At 36.2% G+C, this 24792-nt stretch overlaps 1 long non-coding RNA gene across 1 annotated transcript; it reads right to left on the bottom strand.

Moving 5' to 3' along the window:
- Positions 1-17367: 17367 nt before the first annotated feature.
- Positions 17368-20393, bottom strand: LOC135406914 (uncharacterized). Its single transcript, XR_010426576.1, has 3 exons — positions 20274-20393; positions 18736-18817; positions 17368-17971 (listed from the first exon to the last, which is right to left on the bottom strand). It is a non-coding gene; the product is annotated as an uncharacterized LOC135406914 (long non-coding RNA).
- Positions 20394-24792: the final 4399 nt, after the last annotated feature.

Raw genomic sequence — 24792 nt, forward strand, 5'->3', positions numbered from 1 at the left:
CAGGCAGAGTTAGCAGGGAGGAAAAGCAGCTCGAGTCTGACAAATTGACTTTTTGTTGCATTGTGCCGTAACTTTGTAAGGTACAACTGTACAGATGTCCTGTCCAAAGAGAAACTAAGTAGTGAGACAGTTTTATTTCTAGTACTAACATCACTCTGTATTTTCCTCAGTGTCTATATTTGGACACAAAAATACTATGTATAATTCTAAAAGTCTAGGCTACTGCCTACAGGTATTTTGTCAACTCTACATGTTTTTAATGTTTATCTCCTGACTGGAACAACATGAGTAGTTTTGTCTTGTTCTATACAAATTTTTATGGCTGCTAGAAATTTTTTTTATTTCAAGAGTACATTATAGCAGCCATTTGCATCCTGGATTTTCTTCAACTTTGACTGTCTTGGGATTTTTTATTTGGAACATACTACTAGCAGCAAAACTAAGAGTAATGAAAATTTTTGAATTCAGGGTTAAATGGTTGATAACAAATCATGAGATACTAAAATAGCAATTTAGTGACACAGAAGTAGGTATCTTCCTGTATTTTAAGATGAAAAAAATCCAAGATTTATTTATTCATTGAGACATAATGTATATAGGAAAGAGAAATGCTTTGTCAACAAAAGCACAAATAAATACGTATCTATGAAAACTCCACTGATCTGAAAGAACTTCATCTGCTAAGCAAGAAACAGATGACTAAAATTAATGTCTTCACTTTTTTCCATGCAGTTTCTATTGTTCACAACAAGAGCCATTTCAGTGACTTAAGAGACTGGCTGGTAAAGGGTTACTAAATCAGAGAAGTTCAGAGACAGATTAGGGTTTCCCAGCGGCACATATCTCTAGCAGCAAGTGTGGAAGCCAACTCAGAAGAAACACGTTTGAAGTGGCAGAACTAATCATGCAGAAGCAATTTGCGATTTTCTCTCTCTCAGCCTAGATAAAGCAGAGCATTATGACATTGGCTGCATGGAACAAGGTCAATTTACTGTGAAAAGGCAGCTATAGTCTCCAACTTCAAATAAACTTTCATCCTGAATGATGAAAAAGAGGATTTTACCCTTTTGCTTATACCATAAAACAGGCAAAACCAAATGAACAATTCAATTAGGACAGCCTAGTTTGCATATTTTTTCCCACCACTGACTCCCTGATTGTTTTAGCCATTCATAATGTAATTATATCTCAAGGTATTTCTCTTGACATAACAGAAAGGGAGCTGCTCAGTTGCTGATAGACTTGACCTCAACTGAAGCTGTGGGCTTTACTGAAAGTAAAAGGATTAAAGTGCAAAATTTCACATGATTACTTCAAAAGAGCTTGGGTTTCTTTTTCATGTTTCAGATTTTTAAAATGTCACCAGAAGTAAACTAGCCAAGACACCATGCAAAACAGTTATTGTATATATTACTTTAATTTTCATTACTTCTCCATTGTGACCTGAAATTTTCATATGCTAAGATCAGCTCTCTGCTTGAGTGATATTGCTGCACACTCAAGTCTCAAAGCTACATCACTTGAACAAGTTGTGATTCTTTCTCTGGGCACTCCCTGCTTTGAGCCAGTGACTGATATCCTTCAGTAGGAATAAGGTTCAGCATACTTTCTGTAATGCATCAACTCAAATCTGCTTCCTAGGACATGGAGAAGCAAAGCCAAAAATTTTAGCCATTTCCCATTTTCTTTACCAATGACTAATCCATAGATGTAGTTTGTTCCTCTCAGCTCCTTCTTAACCCACAAATATATATTTTAAGCAGTACACTTCTTCTAATTCCTCTGCATTGCAGACTTAATATCAGTCATAGCTTATTTCCCAGCACACAGAGAATAGATGCTCACCCCAAAAAGAATATAACCTTACCTATATTGCCTATTTCGTTAGTGAGACTGTCCAGTTATGATGAATAATTTTGGGAGAGAATGGTCAAAAAAGTACTTTTGGTCATGAACTCTGTGACTAAGCACAAAGTATCCTCTATGCAATGGAAAAAACACAAGCAAACCCTCTCTTACCTATTGCTGGCAGGTAGCCAAGGCTGATCATTCTTGGGGAAAAATTAAACAAGGCTTCATTTTATTTAGTTGTCCAGGGATTCAGCCAGCTGTGATGTACTTGTTTTGGTGCATATATGTTTATTAGTTGAATCCAAAAGCCTTCCTCTTTCCTCCCTTGCCCTTCTGCAGTAGTTTGTAGTTATATTGATGGCAATAATTTGGATATAGAGAATTTTGTATGCATTCTGAAATCATAGTTGGAAGGTAAATGAAGATGTGATTGAATGCTGCTACTGCTATAGTTCATGTTAAAAAATGCACAACCAGTCTGAGGGCAGAGAGGCTCAGTGAATTAATGCATTAGTCTATTAGTCTTCCTGTGCCAGACTAGGACTCCAGATTGAGTTCTGGTGAGCGATGAACCTCTATAGGGCTGACATTTGCTCCTGGAAAAGAGTAGAAAACAGTTCATTAACCTTCGCATTGGTATAAAATCAGCTACTGAATGCAGGAGCTGCTGGACAGCTGGGTTCAGTAGAACAGTGAAAGGACAAGTCTGTCCTTTCACTACTAATATAGTTTCAATGAGCGTACCATCAATATGGTTAGTACTTCACAGAAGAAAAAAAAAATAAAACATTCCCTCTAGTTCAAATAACTTTTAATCAAAGGACAAATACCTTCCCCTCCACTCCCATCCTCTGCCCTGCTTATAGTATTTCTGCATAAACTAAACAGAAATTGCAGTTTTCAGTGTTCAGATTTCTGCCTGGTGTTAGACTTTTGCAGAACAATCTTTCCTCATTTTGTGGTCTTGGACAGAAGGGATGTGAGACATAAAGAGATTTATCAGAGAGAAAAGATAAAACTGCCTTTGTCTCCAGTTGTTGTAGTTCCTATGGAATAAGCCTCCAATCTTGATCCCAACAATGAAGTGGAGGAACCTTACCATAGATTCCTTTGGATTCTGCACAAGGAAGAACCTGAGAATGATTGGCCACTGCTGCTCCATCTGAAAACCTGACAAATTCACAGCCCTTGCCAAGAGACTCTTGGCAAGGACTCGGAAGTGAAGTGGGAATGTGCTATAAAGGGCTTCCACCCACATTTTGTGCTCACTGTGCACAGACTCATGGGGACAGGAGCTTCCACATACAAAGAACAGAAGAATATTGAGTCCTGGCTGAAAGCTTGCCCAGGCTATTAGGGTTTCTGAGGATGCTGAGTAAATTTTGACTCACCCCTTAAAAGGTGATATGAAAAATCAAATCTGCATGAAACATACATAACATTACTGAAGTAACAAAAGAATTGCAGTTGTTAAAAAAAGTAAAAGGCAACATCACAGACATGCCCTGGCTTAAGGGGGATTTAAGACTGGGATTTCTTCAGGACTAAGCCTCTCTTTTGACTGCTTTCAAGCATTTTAAATTAACATGAAACACATAAATGTTCTCTTTCAGGGGCTTACTGCAGAGCTTTTACAGCTGTATAGAAATGAGAGGCTACTTTAGATGTGTTGCAGGTTTCTTCAGTTGTTATACCAAGTGCTCTCTTTATGACATGCTCAGAGAGTGCTTTGCCCAGAGCACACTGAAGGATTCAGTAGAGGTGAGCATGCCTCTTCATTACTAGGAATTACGTATTTTTTCATTTGTTCATTGTTTGGAGCTGGAAAACTCTTGCTTGAAAACTGAGGAACTGCTAGGCAGATCTGACTTTTCACCCTAGGGTGCTGACTGCTGGCTCACACCCATTTCTTAACCATGAAGTATTGCTTTGTTCTGTTTCTGGAAATGCAACAAGATATGTCTAGGCTTCCCTTTGAAATGGAAAATTTGTGACAGATTTCTCATACATCCAAACTGTCAAGAATAACTTGTTTGCCCCAGAAACTCCTGTACTATATGGAAGCCATATTAAATTTCTGATAAGTATGTTTCGTACATTCCAGGTGTCACTATTCTTGTCGTAAAACAGATACCACATGATAAATGGGCAGATATGCAGGCAGACATAGATGGATTCATGTATTTTAGGTACAAAAGGAGACTAATGGAGTGTTCTAAAATGAAGTTGCATCAGAGTCTTTACCTTATAATTTTAACTGATTGCTGAGGTCAGTGAGGAGTACCAACTTTCAAAGAATACAGCTTTACAGATAAAACAGAGTTATTGCCAAGTCACTCTTTTTATACATCTGAGAGAGAAAATTGCAAATTTTGAAAAATGCAAGAAAGCTAAAACTCCAGACTTTTACTTTCTGTTATATTCTCAAAGATTTAGGAACTACTGTTGAAACAGCAGACTGGAATGTGAACATGAATCATATGAATGATGCAAATTCATCTTTTTGTTCACAGCAGTTTTGTGCAGTTCCCATTGGCTTAATGGGAGATTATTTTACTCTAATATAATTTCTTACACTGACATACTGGCTTAAACCTGATGTCTCCTGATTTTGACTGTGTCCTTACATTTCGGTTTCTGACTTTGTCAGCAGATCAGTATTAGAGGGCTGAAATTGTTCCTGTCCCAGCTGTTGATGTTCACCCTTTAATGATCCTGTAACACAGTCATCAGAATATGGATCTGCACCCCATTACCACAGCTCGTCTATATGGCATATTTCTGCAAACCCAATGTTGTTACTGCTCTCAACTCCTACCAAGCAAATACAAACAGAGAAGGAAGTGGGAGGCTGTGAGATAGTAGCGTCTTCCGACTGCTCCATTTGGGTTCAGCAAGGCTTCTTTATTAAAACCTGAAGGCCTTCATTCCATTTTCACTTACAGGTGCACTCATCAAACAGTAAATCAGTTTAATAAATACTACTTTGGGTTGTCACTGACAGGTGGTACTGATTGGTGAACTTGTTGTCTATCTCCCCCAGTTTGTGGATACAGAGGGAGCTGTTTGGCTCCCACATGGCTATCGCCGATTACAACACAGTACTTTAAGGTAAAGTTTTGATGATCTATATGTCAGAAATTTTAAGAAAGAAATTGGCTCACCTGCCATGGTGTAGAGTGGGGGCAGACATCTGGGGAAGCCGCCCTAAGGTAAGCCATCTATATGGTCCTCACTTGGTGTAAGTTAAATATCTAGATTGTTTTCATACCAGCTTGCACATGGATACTTGTCCATCAGAAGAAAACAACTCATTTAAAGTTAAGTGTGCAGTTTGATGGAATGAAGCCTTATATTTTTCATCTTAATGAATATTCACGTATGTTTAAAATAACACCACTGCTTTCAGTTCACATTTTTTATTTGCAGTTTGTATGCAGACTTGATCACGTGAGTTTGAATGTTTGCATTGTTTATTTACTTTTTCTTATGTTTTATTTGGTTTCAATATCAAAACCTTACACGTGAACACATTTTTACCTCCAGGAAAAAAATCTCTTCAGGGTCAAGCAGACTCCAAAGCTTTTCCTTGGCTACTTTGGATATTAGACTGGGAAATGGGTGCTGAAGTGCTGATAACAATCTTGCTTTAGTGTCTTTAGCAGTATTCCCAGTCAACTATATTATGGCCTGTGAATAGTCCCAGTAACTGGAGGGGAGTGAGGGTGCATTACTGGTAATAAAGCAGTATAGGCATACTTCAATTTAAACAACTTAGTATCCTTTATTGTTTTGTTGTCCTGAACTGTGTAAATCTAATCTCAATACTCAAGGTTTAGGTTTTACCACCAAAGAAATCTGAAATACAGCATCAGTTGACACCGGAATCAAAACTCTTCAGGACTCACAAAGAAGAGTTTGTAATTGCTGCCTGCTGCTAATCCTATCAGCTCATATTAGTGAAACATGCTATAGTGCTGTAGGGAAGTTGTCAGGATCTGGTTGCAAGACTCAGCCTTTAGGAGAGGATTCAGGCTAAGCTTAGGCTGTACATCGCCACCCATGAGTCAAAGTACTTCTATTCTATTGAGTGACAGACCTCTGAGGGAGAACAATGTGCATGAAAAAGAAAATGCCTCTTTCACTTCAGTGCTATTGTTACTTTGGTTTAACTTTTTAACCTCCTTCCTATTAAATCTTCTTTCAGTCATAAAAAGATACCCGTAGCTGTTTTTTAAATGTGTTCTCAAAAAATGCATGAAATAATGCTTTATTCCAGGTGATATGATGAAGAATGAATTCTTTATCTTTGCTTTTAGACTTTTAGACTTATTTATACTAGGTCCTTTTTTTAAAGTTTTATTTAGGCTTGTTCTGAAAGTAAGTGAATGATGAAAATGAATTAGTCTTCTAACTTAATCACACTAAAAAATATGTTAATTAGATTTTGGTAACACCTCTAGCAGTTACAAATGATCATTTTGCATATGTAATAAAGAAGAGTGCTTAATCTTTCAGTTACTTTGTGATTTACAAATTTTCTTTATTACTTTTTCCGTTTGGACCTAATAATGAAAATGTTTGTTCATCTGGGTGCTGAAGTAGACTTAGTCTTAACTTGGAGCATGACAGTATTGTCTTAAGTAGAATTAAGCCTTTTTTATGAAGTTCAGATATTTGCTATAAGGGAAAAATTTCACGCATTTGCTAATCAGCAGAGTTCTCTGATTGTGGGCATGGTCACGAGTTTAATAAATTCCCATCTGAGCTAGGCTCTGTGTATAAAGCCACAATTTTATTTTTATGGTTGATGTCTTAAGAAATATTCTTATATATATTAATAATGTAATTTTTTCCTTTATTTCCTTTATTATTTCCTTTATAATTACAGCATGTATCGTATGGGATTCCTTTCTATCTTCCAATCCTTGCTGCCTTTCAAATTGTCATGAGAAGCTACTAAATGTCACTGAGTCCAAGACTAAATACTTGAGGCAATGCAAATATGTGAGATTAACATAACATCCTTATATTAATTTATCTCTCAGACTATGCTCTATAAAGTCCATTTGTTCTGTGTTCCATCAAAGAAATGGCCAGTCCTACAATAAGCTGCTGTTCAATTGCTGTCTGAATTTGGGTGGAGGGATCTGGTGATTCTAGCATACATATGGCCTGCATAGGAAGGGTCCTCAGAGGGCTTCAGGGATTTTGGAAGGAGATTATAAACCACATCCTGAACTTGTTGATTTGTTTTTCAATGTAAATATCTTTTTAATATCCTTTTTTCTTGTAAATTGTGTAATCTCACTTTGAATGGTATGAAACCAGTTTGCAGGGCTTCAAAAGAATAAGTAACTCATTGGAAAAATAAACAACTGTGCATTTTGGAAGTCTTTTTAAAAATGAAACCACTCCACTAGAGAAGTTTTATTTTAAGTTTTCCTAATTTATGTCCATGTTTCCCTTCAGTAAAGGAACAGAGTTTTTGTTATATGTTTCCATTAACGTTGAGACCGAGGCTTGGCATTTTTAATTTAGTTTCATGAACATGAAAATGATATTTTGAAGCACTAGCTAGAGCCAGCGTGAGTGCTGGCAAAGATTAACCAAGCTTCTTAAAACACTTCTACAGCACCTTGGCCATGACCTCCGATACCCAAGTGAATCCAGACCTGCATCTATTTAGAGTTGAAAGTGGAGATAGAGACAAATTATAAGATGCATTTTGCAACAAGCCTTATTTATGGGCTACTTAAAAACTGGAATTTAGATTTTAAAGCTTGGACTATGGTTTTTTCCTGGTCTTCCTTTTCAGATTGATACAGCATACCTCTTGCAGTTTAGATTTGAATTAATGTACTCGTACTGCTACAGAAAGATATCTGACTGTAATATCAAAGGCAACTAGAAAATACTACTTTTCTCCAAAATATTTTTCAAGCTATAGATAATAAAAAATCACGATTGCAGAAGATTATGTGTGTGCTTAAATTTAGGTATGCAAACTGCACCACTGCAAACAATGGACCTAATCACATGCTTGAAAGTAAGCATGTGCACAAATCTTTACAGGGTCGTGACCCAGTTCTCTATTGCTCCAGTTCACAGGAGGCCAACCTCCTTGACCTTGCAAGCCAAAATCCTCTTGTCATTGAGAGTTGTGTGATGCATAGCTCACCCCTCTGAGAGCTGATGTGTACATGCCCCCACCCAGCTCCTTTGATGGCAGTTAGTGTGGGCTGGACAAACTGCTGGTGTCTGTGAGTGAAAATGGTCTTCTACTAATCTGCACATCAGTGCAGCGTGAACATTGTCATGTTCAAGGGAGTAAGTCTTTGCCAGCTCAAATGTACCCACAGTCATCTAATATTCCCAGTAATACCTACCTGCTAGTCAGTCTTGAAAGCAGTCAGGAGTTTAGTAATTCCACACGTCTAGATGAAGTTAAGCAGCTGCTTAACCTGAGACTCCACAAAGTACCTCTGGCCCATATTTGGGATGGACCCTACTTTTTACGACATCACCAGAATAAATCTCTCTGTGTTCCTTTGTTAGATGGGAACAAGGGATTTTTAGTGAAAAAACGAATCAGACCATCATAACTTAAATATTTCTACTAAAGCAAGTAAATGCCTTATATATATATTTTATTTATCCATTTTCCTAAAATAACCACCATGTATTTACTTTCTACATTATATGCTTAAATATTTTGTTTGATGGAAGCTTACATACTTCTAAAATGAGGGTTTCATTTTACTTAGATCACATAGCTGTTTTGACAATTATAAGTTATTTCTTACTGTTGTACTGAAAGGACTCAGTGACAACGAAAAGACCAGATACTAAAAGGGCAATCCCCCCCACCTTTTCTTTTTAATAACATGAGTTCTGTGCTGGAAAATAAAGCAAGTTTTGCTTATATTGGGCATATTGGTATGTCCTCAAGTAACAGTCCTTTAGATTGTAAGTATTTTTGCTGATCAATAAGCTAAATCCAAATGCTTAACAAGAGCACACATATGTGTGCAAAGCTTCGAAGTGTGATGATGTTAAAAGTATACATCAAGGACATCATATAATGCAGCTGGGTATTTTAGTTGTTTTTCCTAATTAGTATAACACTGACAAAGAAATAGATTAATAAACAAAATTGCACTCACAAATAAAAAAATAAGTTATAATCATATTCATATAAACATGCACACTTCCATAAGTATTGGAAATAAAATACTTACAATATTTGAGCATAAATGTTGTACAAATGTGTTTTCAACCAGAAATATGGTAGTCAGCTTTATTGTACATATTTCTAAAAATAACAACAAATGATATCAGCAGAGTCCAGTACTGAGGCAGATGCACCAGCTTCCATTTCATGTCTCCCATGTACAGTTTGTATTTCTGCAGTGTAGTTTTTATTTGAATGGAGTAAACACAGTATAAAAAAATGAATGAAAAACCAGACTGATTTTTTAGGTACCAGGGAAAAAATCTCCAGAAATATGTAATTGAAACATGCAGACCCAGATTCTCCTGCTTTATATGGGTGTAGATCCAGAGAAAGGAAAAACAGTGATATTAGTTTGGCTTTGCTCATGCAGCTTAGAACTGAATCTGGCCCATAAAATTTAACAAGCTGCATTTTGCATCAGATGGCATTATATACAGGCAAGTACTTCATGGTTTGTAAATAGCATACATATTGTAAAAGGTGATGCAAATATGGCATTTCATGTTTTTACTACTCACATTATTACCATATCCATAGTAATATTAAAGCCACTTAAACAGCTATCTTTAAGTATACACCTTTTTTAGATGCCTTTTTTATTTACTTTCATTGAAGAGCTCATTCAAGATACAATGAAATAGCTGATAAAGGCTGTGCTGGAGGAGAGACCAGTAGGGAAGGATAACGAACTCACTTTTATGGGTAAAGTCTGCAATCTTTCAGTCCAGAGAGTATGCAGTTTTTCAGAATCAAGAGAGAAAAGCAAAAGATCTCTGAAAGCCAGGCTGCACTGACTCTCTGTGCCTCAGCCATCAGTTATACACTGAAAAGTACAGAGCTCCTTTCAGACCACAATGCTCTGCAGCCTCATCTGGTCCAGCTGCTGAGAGCAGGGACCTTTGGTTTTCCTTCTGCTACTCACTCACTAGCTTGTATTCAAGGATCTATGTTTAATCCATAAATCCCTCCATGGAGCTGGTCAGAGATCCTCCCTGCAACTCTCTGGGCAGTTTTCCACAGCCCAGGTTGTTGCCTCCCTCATCTCCTCCCCATGGCTACTGATGCCAAGAGCAAAGCAAAGAGGAGGTAGAGAAAACAAGCCCAAGAAGAAAGGAAGAAACTGAGAAGAGGAATTCAAAGGAATAGTGAAGAGGGGAAGAGGATGGAACTCTTATTATAATTTGCAATAATATATTAATAAATATAATATAATTTATATATTAGTATAATGAATAATAGTGACAGTGACAACAGGATGAACCTCCAACAAATGGCTCCTGTCCTTTTACCATTGCATCAGAAGCTATGCTGAAGGGTGTCTGAAATGAAAGCAATAGACAAAGACAGTGTATGCTTACACCTGCATTATTTTGCACTTGAAATATTTAAAACTATTAAAAAAGATAATATTAATTAGCCACAGTAGACTTGCTAATTGACAGTCCCTGGTATGAAAATCATCATTTTCATAATTGGCTGTTCTCTTGCTATTTTTTTCATATTCCAATTGAAACCCATAATGCTCCTTTTGTGCTGCCCCAGACTCTAGTGACTGTGGAAATATCTGCATTTATAAATTTTCATACAAAATTCACATCTGAAGTCCATGGATCTTTTCCCCAAAGTCTGTGTAAAAAAAACCCATATAATTTGACCCTACAAGACAGGTCAAAGTTAGCTAACCATGTCTTAAATGAAGTTCCTTTTTGAAACAACCACGCTGGTGATTGCAGGCAGTTAAACATTTATATAGTTTCAGTGTCTCACCTCTTCTTTCTCAATTTTACACTGCATTCATTAGATTATTGATACTTTAATACTGAAATATAGCTCCACATAGAGTGCATATATTGATCCAGTGTAGTCTGTCCCAAATACAACCCTACAATGGATGTATACCATTGTATGGATATGCCATGATCACCTCAGACTCTCAGTGTTCAGATAAAAATAGTAAAGTCGCAGTACAAATCACTGTGGTTTCAGGTATTTTTGTATGTGCTTAGATAGTTAATGTGACTTTCTATTTCAGAATCACCTGGATTAACATTCTGTCCATTTATTTGGGTTTGGTTTTTAAGCATAAATCATGCAAACAGCAAAAAAATCAAACACAAGGTGTATAACAAGCTCTTCCATTTTTGGTCATCGATCTCCTTAAATTAGGAAGCAACCAGTTGTGTTGAAATTGGAGATTGGAATATTTCTTAGTCTCAACAGTTTTAGGCAAAAACTTGTGCAAAGGATGTGGAACTCAGAATAAAGAAAACAAAAAACCAAAATAGTACTAAATAGACAATGGCATAGATTTCTCTTTTTTTTTTTTTTTTCCCCATTAGTCTGGTCTTTGGGGCTGGAACAGAAGCTTGACATTTTTCAGGATGGCAACAGTGGCAAATGTAGGAAAACGGACTAGACCCAATGTCTACAGCTTCATTTACCTGAGCTGCTGGGTCATTGCTGTAATGTTAAAGCTGCAATTGACACAGATGAAAAGTCATTCCTCAGACCTCAGTGTTTTTGTGGTGAAAATATGCCCATACAAAAAGTGTATCAGTGCAGACAAAGGGTTGCATTTCCAGTGTTTCCAACTCATAATTTTGTTTCTAGTCATAAAGTAATCAGTATTCTATAAAAACCTCCCACAATTAGTACAGAGCATTAGGATCTGCTCTGTCATCTCTGTCATTTACTGCTGGGAAGAAAAGGAAGGGAATGAAAAATAGTGCCCTTCAAAGGCTCAGAAATTACAAGGCAAACACACAAAAAAACTTCAAAAAAGACAAAGAAAGGAATAAGAAAACAAAATCAAACCAAACAAGTAGTGATTTTAAAGAGTTTTTTATGATCAGGAGAGGAAACTCACAATTTTTCTCAGAAGTTCTACACACTTTTTTCAGTAAACATGAACTAGAGTCCCTAATGGGACTGATACTATAATAATAAAGCTCTCATATGGTCATATCAGTAAAAAATACATACATGGTGATTTACTAATGGGAAAAACTGCAATAAAAGAATACTTAATGAAAAAGAAATATCTGCTTAAATTGTAGTATTACGTATTTAAACTTAAAGGTACCTTATTTAGAACTTCTAGGATGATTTTCTTTCTATAATTTTCAGTAGCTCCTCTTTTTAATAGTGCACATTTCACAGGACAGCCAAGTGACAGAAACTATTCTGAAATTTGGATCATACTTATAAACAGTTTGAGTTAAAGAGAGGAAGTAAAGGAAAAGGATTTAGGAAATACCAAATATGAAATGCTTTAAAAATTAATTTTCTTTTTTGAAAGGAAAAGGATTCAGAAAATACTGACTGTGAAATGCCTTAAAAAACAATTTGCTTTTTCAAACAGCCATTTTTAATGCAAAACTGCCAACACTAGTGAATACAGATAATGTAGAAAATTAAAAAATTAATCAAATAAAAGATTTCTTTTTGAAACAACAAAGCAGTTTGTTTAACCTGGGGCTATGTATTATTTTTTTTTCCTCTTCCATTTTACACCCATTTTGCCTGGAAACATTTTGCTTTCCTGATTAGGCAGGCAGCCTGAGAAAACAGTTATTCCTTTAATGACTGTTTTCTTCGAGCTACAATCTTTTTGATGAAAATACAGTACACTATGTGCCTGTCTTTGCTGTGGATTGAGCATGGATTGATACCTCCGAAGGCAGTACATTGGGTTGGATTCAGGAGAGGGACTGCTGCAGCAGGAACAACTGACTGAGTTACCATACCCTGCTGACTGGGAGAAAACATAGCCTTGGAGGTGGCATCAAGCTTGCAGGGAATGCTGCTTCCTGACCTATTTGTTTGTTACAGTAACACCACATTTTTATGCCTCCAGCTCCTGGCTTGGGTAAGAGTGAGCTTGTACTTTTACATACATGTGCTGTCTTCTTGGATCTACCTTTTGTCTCTTCACTGCATATTATAGATACATTTTTGTGGCACACCTTGGAATATTAGCCTCTAGATATATACCTTTTGTCTTCTTTGGAGGAAGTTATTTAATTGGATTTGATGTTCTGAACTCAATTCCAATTTAATACAACTCATAGCAGATCACTCTTTGAGAAAGCAGAACAGTTTATATTGCATGAATGAGCAGATTGTTCCAAGACTCTGCCAGGGTCTGTGCACACCTCAGCCTTTTATGTGAAAGCTAGAAAATCTTCTGCAAATGCTTACATCCCTGGTTGGGTTTTAACTGAGAATAGTTAGTCAGAGAATTCTTCTCTCTTCTTCTCTTAAACAAGCCCAGAAGAAGGTATTAATATCTGTTGGTGTCATTCTGTTGCTACTACAGTCTAGTCTAATATTTCAAACTATATCTGCCTTGCATACAGCTGTGTTAAACAGCTCCAAATGCACATGACATGCAAAAGAGATGATTCAGGAGCATGGAGGAATCAACGTGTTGCTCTGTTGGACTAAAGAAGCTGATTCCTTCAGAAAGCCAGAACAGTAGCATTGCTGCAGATAATAATAATGCCACTGCAGAGAGCAGCATTAATCCAACAAATGCAATTTTTAGTAGCAGAGCATATGGCATGTGCACGGCTTGCAGTTTTGCCATCCTGTGTACTGTGCTACTTTACATATCCATTACCTGCTGGTTGCCACACCTGAATGGGATGACAGGAGGTGTGGGCTTATCCCTGTGCCTGGGGCTGCATCATCACAAGCACATCTTCTCTTAAGAAAAGACATTAAGTGTAAATGAGTATTATCTCATTACCTCTATGTTTATTGGTCTCTGCCTTTCCTCAGAAAAGAAAAACAAGAAGCCTCTTTCTGACAAATGTCCTGTAATTAGAATGCTTATTATTAATACCAAAACACATTTAGGTTGAAGAACATTTATCACGTATACATTTATATATACAGAATTTCTAAACAGAAAAGTAGCTCTATGGTCACTTTGCCAAAACTTTTCCAATTGAGTTGGAATCAAATGTTTAGTTTCAGGCGAGGCTGCTGAAAGGTTGTAATTTGGTTTCAGTTTGATGCCTGGTGCTGTATCTTCTTGGGCTGGGAACCCTGTTTCTTGCTGGAGTACCAGGGTCAGACCCATGCTGCTGCACAGCCTCAGTGCTTTGCAGAACGGAAAGCAGCTGCCTCCTGGGAACTCCAACAACACACACAGCCACTTGTACTGTGTGTAGCCAGAACTAAGGAATAAAGACCAGTTTATGCCTCCTATTCCCCTTTATAGATATGTGAGGTCAGGTCTGTAAAGAATTACTTTAAAAAATTCATTTAGCAAAATAGGAACTTAAAGTCTGAATATACCAATAATGAAGCTGAGTGTACATGTCAATACAGACTGTGTATCTGTGGAGAGACAGATAAAGACATGAAAGAAAATGGGAAAACTCACATACAGTTTACAGCTACCCCAGGTGCTCAGCACTCAGCTATGGTGTTGAAAAGAAAGGCAAAATTGCTAAGGTTTAATAATAAAATATTGTCATTGCTTTTTTTTTTTTCTTCATCAGAACAGCTTTCAGTGATTTATAAGCAAGAGAATGATAAAATATTTATTATAGCAGAGTACAGAATACCAGGAAATACTTTATATCAACACTAGGAAATTTTTAATATTTTATACATTTAAATGAAATGAAACTCTTCAAATGGTAGATTGCATATTTTTCAAGAAGTCTGAATCTGAAAATTGAAGAAGATAATAATCTGGTCTCAAATACAAGGAAATTTTTTCCTTGCAGCAGCTAAGAGGAAGAGAAAGAGATATAATGATGCAATTGATTTTAAAGTATTTTTAAATTAAAAATAAAACAAACAAACCAAACATAAAACTCCTACTAATTCCCCATAGTATTTTAATACAGATATGGTGATATTCACCAAGAACGATTGAGACCATGGTGAAAGATAACCAATCCTCCTGATCTGTGGGGTTATATACCAACATGTTTCAGAGCCAGAAGCCGTCACACCCCAGAGTGCTGAGAAACCGATGAGTAGTTCTTATGTAATCAGGTCTTTTCCAACCTTAACGATTCTATGATTATATGTTTCTGCTATATGATGAACAGCGCTGGCCTGGGCAGCTGAATCTGATGTAATGGGGCAGTGTTGGGTGCAGAAACTCTTGCTGACTTCCACTATCCTGTCAGGAGCTTTCCTGTGCTGGTCCAGGGTTGGTGGGATGTAGAGGAGCATGTGAATTGTTTAAGAGCTGTGGACAACTCAGAGCCAAAAGCTAACCATCTTCACTAACATTTTCTCCAGTCTCAACAGTCAGCAGTAAAGGAAGAGGGTATCTGCTACACTGGCAATACCAAGCTGAGTCCTCATTGTGTACAGCTCTCATCGCTGTTTCACCACGCACTCTGGGCATTCCTGAAGCACAGAAAGAAACAGACTTGTTCTTGCTGTAAATGATTGATCTCCTTGACCTCTTGAAATGTTTTATTTCTAGGAGAGGGAGAGAATTTTCTGACAGAGAATGCTGTTTAATTTTACATTTTAATATTTTTCAACATTTGTTTGAGTTATTTCTTTTGCTCCAGCTTTCTAATTTCATTTCCTGTTAGCACTGTTTTAATGTTAAGTTCTCTTTTAAAATATTATTTGTGTACATGGTATATCAAGATTGTATTCAGAAATGACAATTTTTCAGGATACTGTCACTGAGAAGCCTTTTAGTGAGGCTAAATTCAGACAAATTTAGTGTGATTTTCCTTGCACAAAAAAGTATAAAAGTTTGGGCATTCTGTCAATTTATTAACTGCTGTTAGTGGTGAAAGTGTCTAAGCAGGAAAGGAAAGAGAAGAATCATTTACTGATAAATTAGTGGCATAAGTGAGGAATAAAGTTTTCTGAAAACCCTTTTTATGATAAATTCAGGAACTAACTGTGGCTTTTACAGCTGATTCTACCAAGGCAAATTGGATTATGCCTCAGCTTGGCCTTGTATTTGGGGTAAATTAATTTCTCTCCAGAAATTGGAATGTTAAATGTAGAAAAAATTTTTATCAATGCAGCTATGCTACCAAATTGATAAACGTTATTTTAGCTTATGAGAACATGGTAGCTGATCCTTACATTGCTATTTATAGCTGATGCAAGGAACTTATGTTTTTCTGTATGTATCAAAGGCTGTCATAAGTAATAAAGTTATGGAACAAAAATGTTAAAAAAAAAAAATGTTGAAATATAAATATAAAACAAAATAAAATATAAAACCAAAACAAAATATAAACCAAATATTTGTTAAAATATAAAATTCTAAGTCCCCCATGGAAGGAAAACCGAGAATAATAATAAAAAAGTATTGTAGTATGCAAAAGAAGATGGAATGAAATACAGCCACACACAGTTAAAAAGGGTTTAGAAGTTTTCACGGGACTTGCTGGAGAATATACATTGCTTCTGTGAGAAGATTTGGTTTATTAGTAATAGTCTGGGTAAAATTTCAGGGTTTAAGAGAATACTAATAAAGCGAAGATGGACATTAACCAGACCATGCTATAAATACCACACAAAGAGACCAAACAAGCTCTCTACTGAGAGACGTGCTTGATGTTCTGCTTCACTGCTAGCCTGTAACAATAGGAAGAAACCTGTTGTCTTTGTAGAATTAGTTCAGTTAAATAAACTGCTCGAAATGCTATTGTTTAGGTCTGACAGTAGCTGCTTACTGTGGTTCCTCTTTATGCGCGATCAGCTGATGCAGCTCAGAGTCTGCTGCAGTGTGCCTGTAGCACACGTACATTTTTAACTGTGCCATTTGGCGTATAGAGCCAGTCCATGCTACTCTGCATAAATTCCTCCTGTTTTTGTTCTCATGAAGTGTTAACCATAGCTCAAGATGCTATACAATACAAGTTGCTCATTTAAGGGGGACATTTTCAGAAATTCCCTTCTATGAAGGTGAATTGGTTTATACCTGCAATTTAGTGACAGGTAACTTTTGGAGCAATTACGTGTTTTGTATTTGACTGCAAATGTAAACCTGAGTTCAGATTGCAGCATAAAATCTATACTAAAAAAATAAAATCAATTATTTTCTGAGTATCAGTAGGAAGGCATGTTTTATTTTTTTTTTTTCTGAGTGGCAGACACAAAGATTAGGAGCAAAATTCTCTAAGAATATATTATTTTTACAATGAGACTGAGTTTCACTCTGACAAGGAATATGTCTACTGTTAATAAGTGTTCATTTTTTAAATTAACAAGACAAGTTACATTTCTGAAAGCTCTCTGCTCTAGACATCGAATAATGTAGTCACATACAAGTGTTTCATTTAGCAGTTGGTTTGTCTTTTACTACCATAGTGGTGGACATTCAAGTCTGGTAGATAACACAGCTATTGTTACATATGTTGACTATATGATTTAGGTGAAGTCATTCAGCCATTTCAGAACTGTGACCTATAATATTTTACTAATACAAACTTTGTGCTCACTGGTAATCACGAGATAATAATTCACTAAACAGTTTAGCTAGAAGAGAGCTCAGCTCAAGCTCCACACAGACATATGTCAGAAACAGATTATAGGGTAAGAGGCAGAGAAAATTAAATTTTAACTCCCTCCCCTCATACATAAACTCAAAAGACTCTCCAAAACAAACAAACATATCCTCAGCTGTGAGGAAGGATAGAAATCAGTACTGAAAACTGGATTAACGTGTTGGTTTCATGGGGAGAGCAGGGACCAGAAAGCAAACTTCCTATTAGCAGCTGACTTTCACTGAAAGCATGATCTTCTAATCTGATGCAGAAAAAGCTTTAGCTGAAGTCAACAAGGCTGGACCCTTTAAAGTTCCTGAAGAGTTCACAATTCATGTTAGATGAATAACTGAATAACTGAAAATTAATACCAGCATTTAGGCTGTTCTCTCTAGAATAAAAGAAAGAAAATGTGAGATGAAATTCACAGACACCCTTATGTCTTCCAAATTATGCTAAGACATGGAAATCTATCTTCTTAACTCTAACATGTATTTATGAGTTTAGTAGCAGGAAATTGCAATAAATGTCATATTATTATGCAGAATGTATTCGTAGCTCATTTACATGCTTATAGTAAATTTGAGGCACAAGAATCAGGATTTAAAGACTAACAGTTTTTATGAATAAAGACTGATGAATCAGGTTCTAAACTCTAAAAACTGACACAAAATAAAAGCAGCTTTTAGGTAGGTTTTCAGACTAGTATAGATGAGATTCACAAACTGAGGAATTATATAAGTTATCTAGGAGAATAACAAATGTCAGTGTTTCCTTCTTAGATTAACAAAAATAACATTTATGGTGCCACAAGTCCTTTGTGATTTATCAAGCAATACTATTTTTGGGGATGAAGTGAATGCCACATTTGGTGCTTTTGAATCTGAAAATAGGTTGTTTTTTTTTGTTTTAGTTTATTTTTTTTCTTTAATTCAAAGATAACCCATAGTCTTCAACTGACAATAAAATGTTTCACTTAACATCAAATTAACATCAACATGCTATTCAGTAGCACAAGATATTCAGAATAAATTCTTAGTGTGATTAAAGTATTCACATTCTGAACATGACATTTAGTTGAATTTAAATTCATTAAAATACAATTAAAAGGCCAGACAGTTGAAATACCAAATCAAGAAAATTTAATAGCTTTACTCTGTTTATTTGCATTCTTCTTTAAGTACTGGGTAAGATGACTGCATGTATTTGAGGATTTTTTGAATGAGATTGTTTACACCTGTAAATAAGAATATAAAATATAAGTATAAATCAGAATATCCCTCAGAATTGTATTGCACCAGCATGCACTATTAGAAACAAGAGATCTCAAAGAAATTTACCAAAGAGGCTGGAGTATTAAGTCAGCTAAGGCATTATAAGGCATAGGAAAGTAGTTTAACCAATGTTCTCAAGTAAACGATCTGTAATTGCAGGATGTAGTATAGCTTGCTTTTTTCCAGCTGCTACCAAAACACACAAAGCATTACTGCCTTTCTTCTGGACTGGGGAGAATTCATCCAGAACAAGGCCAAATTCTTATCAAGATAATCTCCATGAGCTTAGAGCAAGGAGGTTTTGGTCTATGTTTAATTAAAGCTGCATTACAGTACTTAGACATCTGTTACATTTGTACATTGTAGGTCAAGGGCTCAGCTCAAGCCTCTCTTCTGAGATTTCTATGGCCATTGCTGAGCCTTTTTTTCTGCTCCAATATTTTTCATGGCTAAGTCACCACTTCCATGTCCAAGGACACTTTCTCTCATCAGGGAAAAGCATGTGATTTAGTCCTTAACTTGTAGCATTTTGAAATTTTAAGAAGAACATTTTCAGAGAAACCTCCTAAAAACTCCAAAGAAGTCTGATGAACCATACTGTGCAAGCAGTAATACAGATAGATGCAAACTTCATCTTTAAGATCACTCTCAGAGTGATAAGGTGGGTACCTAAGCATTGCAGTTAGGTACATCATTGTAGCATCTTTAACTGAACACCTGCAAACAGTGGTTTTCCTATATTTACATAATTCTTTGCTATTTCTATCTTTTACTTTCTATCATAGGTTTGGGCACTTTCTTTCATTCCTTTCCTGCGCCCATCCAAAACAACCTTATGCAATAAATTCAGCCTTCTTTATGATCCCTTAGTTTCAATCAATTAAACTAATCACATGACTAAAGATTTGGACATATACTTCCTTAACAAATACCTATGACAGTTTAAGATTGCCCTCTTTCCCCCTCTTAAATTACTTCTGTCATGGTTTTATTAATAGGAGAGAATATCTGAGTGCCCTGCAGGCACCTCAGGGAAAAGTCCTGCAGCTTGTACAGGAATATTTTGCTTTAGACCCATATAAAAATTGTATATGTAATGTTATGGTTAACTAGCTCCTTTCTGACAAATTTATTAGAGTTTCTGTGACTGAATCTCTTCCCTTCCACTAAGTGGAAGACTGTCACAAGTAGCTGCTTAGATCTGGAAAAATTTTAAGGAAAGATGCAGTATTCATCCTTCCACCATCTACAGAAGGTCTGGCTAAGGGCTCACCACCACTCCAGCAAGGGGGCAGCATAAGCCTCTTGAATGTAGATAGGTCTTTGGAGCTAGATGGAGCTAGTTGGGGGTTCAGGTATGCAAAAGCTCATGTTATTTACTATCTGTGCCCCAAATCATCTTCTTCTAGTTTACATTACCTCATGTTATGTCTCAGTCAGGAATGGTGGCTATTTCCTGCTGTCAGTCCTTTTAGAAAAGAAAATATGTGTATGAATAAACATATGTTTGAATATGTGTGTGTATATGTGTATGTATATATCTATCTCTCTCTATATATATAGATAGGTAATAAATGATATTGTGTGAACACAATTTTGTTAGGAAAGAAGAAGTTGTTTATCATCAAATCTTTAAGTTTTAGACCTGGTTTATTCCAAAAAAAATAATGAAAAATGAATTTCTTTTGGGTATATATCAATGAAACTAATTTTCCATCTATTGCTTACACATATATGAGCTTCAAGTGATCCGACAATGCATTTTGATACTTGTGTCCTCATTGCCCCCTGAGAAAAAGAAAAATTTCCATTCCCATTTTGGGAAATGCTTCATCTATGGTAAAGAATCCTTCAAAATAACAAGCAATGAAGGCACACCTATGCATATAAATAACTTTTCTTATAAGCAACTTCATCTGTAAAGTTTTGGGTCTTTTGATCTAATCTGAAGGAGGACCAAACTCTATATAATGACAGAACTGCTAGGAATACTCTTCAGCAGCTTTTCCCATGATTTTAGGAAAGTGGTATGTTCTGGCTCAGTGAAGACAGAGTCTGAAAATTTTGTAGTGTAAGGGTTTATATTCTAGAAGGATATAAACCCAAAGATATATAACCTAATCAGTTTGCTGAACAGCAAGTGTATTTCTTTCAAAGTAAATAGCTTCTGCAAAATATTATTTATATAGTTCTTGCAAATTGGTTTGAAGTGTTGTTTAGACAATCTTATTATGTATAAAGATAAAAACTTCCATCAAGAAATTATGCAAAAGAAAATGGACACACCAGCTGGATAAATCTATCATACATCGGCAAAAAGCAACAAGCACTTTTAATTAGCTGAGTGAATGTAGTTTGCTGAATGTTGAAAGCACAGACTCACTCATATTAAAATGTGCCTAATTTTCTGTGAAAAAGTCCCATCTGAACAGCCCTGACCATAGTCAATCATACTAAAAGCCACTGGTGCTTTATTTGATTTACCAATATAAAATGCAAATGAGGTGATTAAGTGGAGTGGCAGACATAGTAGGGCCTCTTTTAAACCATCAAGTTAAATGCAAGCAGACAGCAAACTGGCTGTGCAAGGAAAATTTTAGCATATTCGTTTGATTAGTGCTACAAAAATTTAATTAGGTTGGCTAATTACTTGACAAATTACTCTACACTAGAGAAAAGGCAGAACATGTTTTATTCCTGCAAAAACTCTGTGTGTATTTTAGCCCAAATGCTATCTGCCAATTTGCAAAAGCATTATTAAATGAAAGAAAGATGGTACAACAGTCTCCAACAATGGCAAATTGTATAATGCATATAATTAGAGAAGGTGCACACCACTATATCCATATGTCCATGATCCCTCATGTCTAAAATATTTAACACAATATTTTCTAGGAAAATACTGTCAAAACAGATTATTACAAGGTTATCAGTTCTTCATAAGAAGCAATATATAGAAAATACTCATTAGTGGAAAACACAGCTCATCCAAAGCAGAGCCTCTTCACCCAAATGAACTCTATCAAATGCAGTAACAGGGATGCACTTTATCCACACATTGCTGAAAGGAAATAATGTACACTGTTCAGTTAAAGGCTGTATCTCTCTATTTATTGCTAAGCAGTGCCAAGAATATTAGTTACGTGGCAAAGAAAAAAAAAGGCAAACTTGGAGGAATTTAAAATTTCACAATTTTATTGGTGTGAATGGGCCATATAAGAAGAACATCAGGACTTTAGGTAGAGTAATACATGTCTCTTCTTGTTTGTCGATTTGCATTCACATGCCACAAAAGCTGCCAATTTTTATTCAGGAGACTGCATTTGCTTTTGGCATTCAATGTAACTAATCAGCCTCTACAGACTCAAACATCATGATAATATAAATAGATACTCACTTTATCTGCTCAAGTGGAAAAAATAAGTATCATATTATATAAACATAATGCATTGCAATTGACAATTAGATACTGCATTTAACTCAGGCTAAAACAATGTTTTAAGAAACCAAGGAATATATGAGATCTGTTTTAACAATTACCATACCTGTACATGCACAAATAAAATAGTATTTCTTGCAATTAGCAGTTCTCAACTCTGTTCTACCATACTAATATATTTGTAAATGTACAGGCTTAGCAAAACATCAAAAAATTTAAATCAAGTGTAAATTCATGTTACCTCAGTGTAAGTATTATTGTGTGTGGTTGGGTTTGTTTCCAATATATTATATGTTAAAACCATTCTGAGCCCCTTACCATTTTGTTTGAATAATTGCTAAGATCAATTCAATAAGAAGACACACAGGTTTTCTAATGATTTTTAAAAGAAAGTAGCCCAACATGGTATTTCAGTCTTTGTTTATGTTCTGATACTTCAAAATTCCAGATTTTCAGAGGATGATGCTCATTACTGCATTTGCACTTCTTGTATCAAAAATTAAAAGATCTGAAATCCCTTTGCATTTAGAAAAGATCCTCAGTTTATACTGAAATAATCCACAAAGAAGATAACAATTGGTAGGTTTTGAAACTAGTCAGATGAGGATAGAAAAAAATACACTCAGCTACACTACTACAGTCCTCTTTCACAGAAGCAGAGGAAAGGCAATGCATGAACTAGGCTCAGAAAGCACTCCAGCATCAAAGCAATTAGCTTTGACATATCCAGATATTCAGTAGAGCCATCTGTATTGAGGTAAAAGTTAATATTGCTTGGACATTGAGAGAGAGATGCCACAAATTAATTATCTAAGACAGATTCTTAAAAATACTAAATAGAAGGGGGAAAAGATAAGCTTAACTTCAATCTTGTTTTGTCATGTTCACTATAGGTATGAAAAACTCTTCAGTGAAGCAAGTTTTTTGTGAGATGCTTCAATAAACTGGATTTTTTTAAGGAAGACTAGACTGAAAAATCTCCATTTTTTTGCGGGTAAATATTTAACCAGCTGTTGAAAGCAGAGATTGAACAAGCAATCTTGAAGGTTCCTTGAATGTGTCAATGACAACTTCCTTATACAAGGGATTGAGGAGCCAACAATGAAAGGTGCGAGGCTGGACTGTGCTCACCAACAGGGAGGAGCTGTGGGGCAATATAATCCTCTAAGGCAGGATTTGTTGGCACTTTACCTTGTGCAGTTCAAAGCCAGGTTGGATAAGGCCCTGAGCAATCTGGTCTAGTGGGGGGTGTCCCTACCCATGGCAGGTGGAGTTGGAACTAGATGTTCCTTAAGGTTCATTCCAACTCTTAACATCCTGTGATTCTGTGATCCTATGATTTTAACTACTATTTTCTTTTGGCCTTTAACATGCCATAGCCACTACACATTAACGAAAATGGACAGAAGGGAACATCTTCAAATGCAATAAAAGAGAAGAATCGTAGAATGTGCTGAGTTGGAAGGGATCCACAAGGATCACTGAGTCCAGCTTTTAACCCTGCACAGGACTATTCCTAAGACTTTCATCAGGTACCTGAGAGTATCATCCAAACTCTTCTTGAACTCTGTCAGGCTTGGTGCTGTGACCACTTCCCTGGGGAGCCTCTTCCAGTGTCCAAACAGCTTTTGGGGAAGAACATTTTTCTAATATGCAACCTAAACCTTCCCTGACACAACTTCAGGCCATTCCCTTGGGTCCTGTCACTAGTCACCACAGAGAGGAGATCAGTGTCTGCCCCTCCTCTTCCCCTAATGAGAAATTATGGTTTCTCAGGAAACTCCAACCTAACATCAGTGTGGTAAGGAACACAAGCTAAATAAACCACCTACTTGATTTTTCCTCCATGTTTTGTGAGAAGCAAGGAGCAATTTGTTTAGAAGTATTTCAAATAGATATGCAGAGATGAATATCTATATATGGAACAAATATATGTATAACTATGTATCAAATAGCTAGATAGGGAACACAGCACAATACAGAAAAACTTTATTAGAACATGGTCCAGAGACTATAGCTCTTCCTACAGCCATTGTAGAAAGGAGTATCTTAAGGATCTTGTCAATATAGCATAACAATTCTCAACCTTCTTTTTAAGACTTTTTTTTCATCATAATTTAAGTCCTTCTGCCAACAGGTGAATATGGTCACAGTCTCTAGCCAGCACCAATCCTCTAAATTTCAAACTCTCACTTTTCAGCTTTCATAAAGTGCAACTATTTGTCCTCTTCTCACATCCTCAAATCCCTGGACTCCCTAACTGCCCTGATGACTTTTTAACTGACCCAGGTACACTGAATCAGAGCAAATGAAGCACCTTTCCTTAAGAGGAACTTCTATGAGAAAATTGGGAGACGGGGCAGAAAAATGTCAGGAATGGCACATGTATGAGAAACAGAGGTCAGAAGGGATTTTTGAAGTCTGACCTCATCTCTGAGGATGCATGCACCAAACTGAGAACAATGCAATTCCCTTGGGATACCCTGAACAGGCCACGAA

The sequence above is a fragment of the Pseudopipra pipra genome, chromosome Z (genome assembly GCF_036250125.1).
Source record: "Pseudopipra pipra isolate bDixPip1 chromosome Z, bDixPip1.hap1, whole genome shotgun sequence".
Lineage (NCBI taxonomy): Eukaryota > Metazoa > Chordata > Aves > Passeriformes > Pipridae > Pseudopipra > Pseudopipra pipra.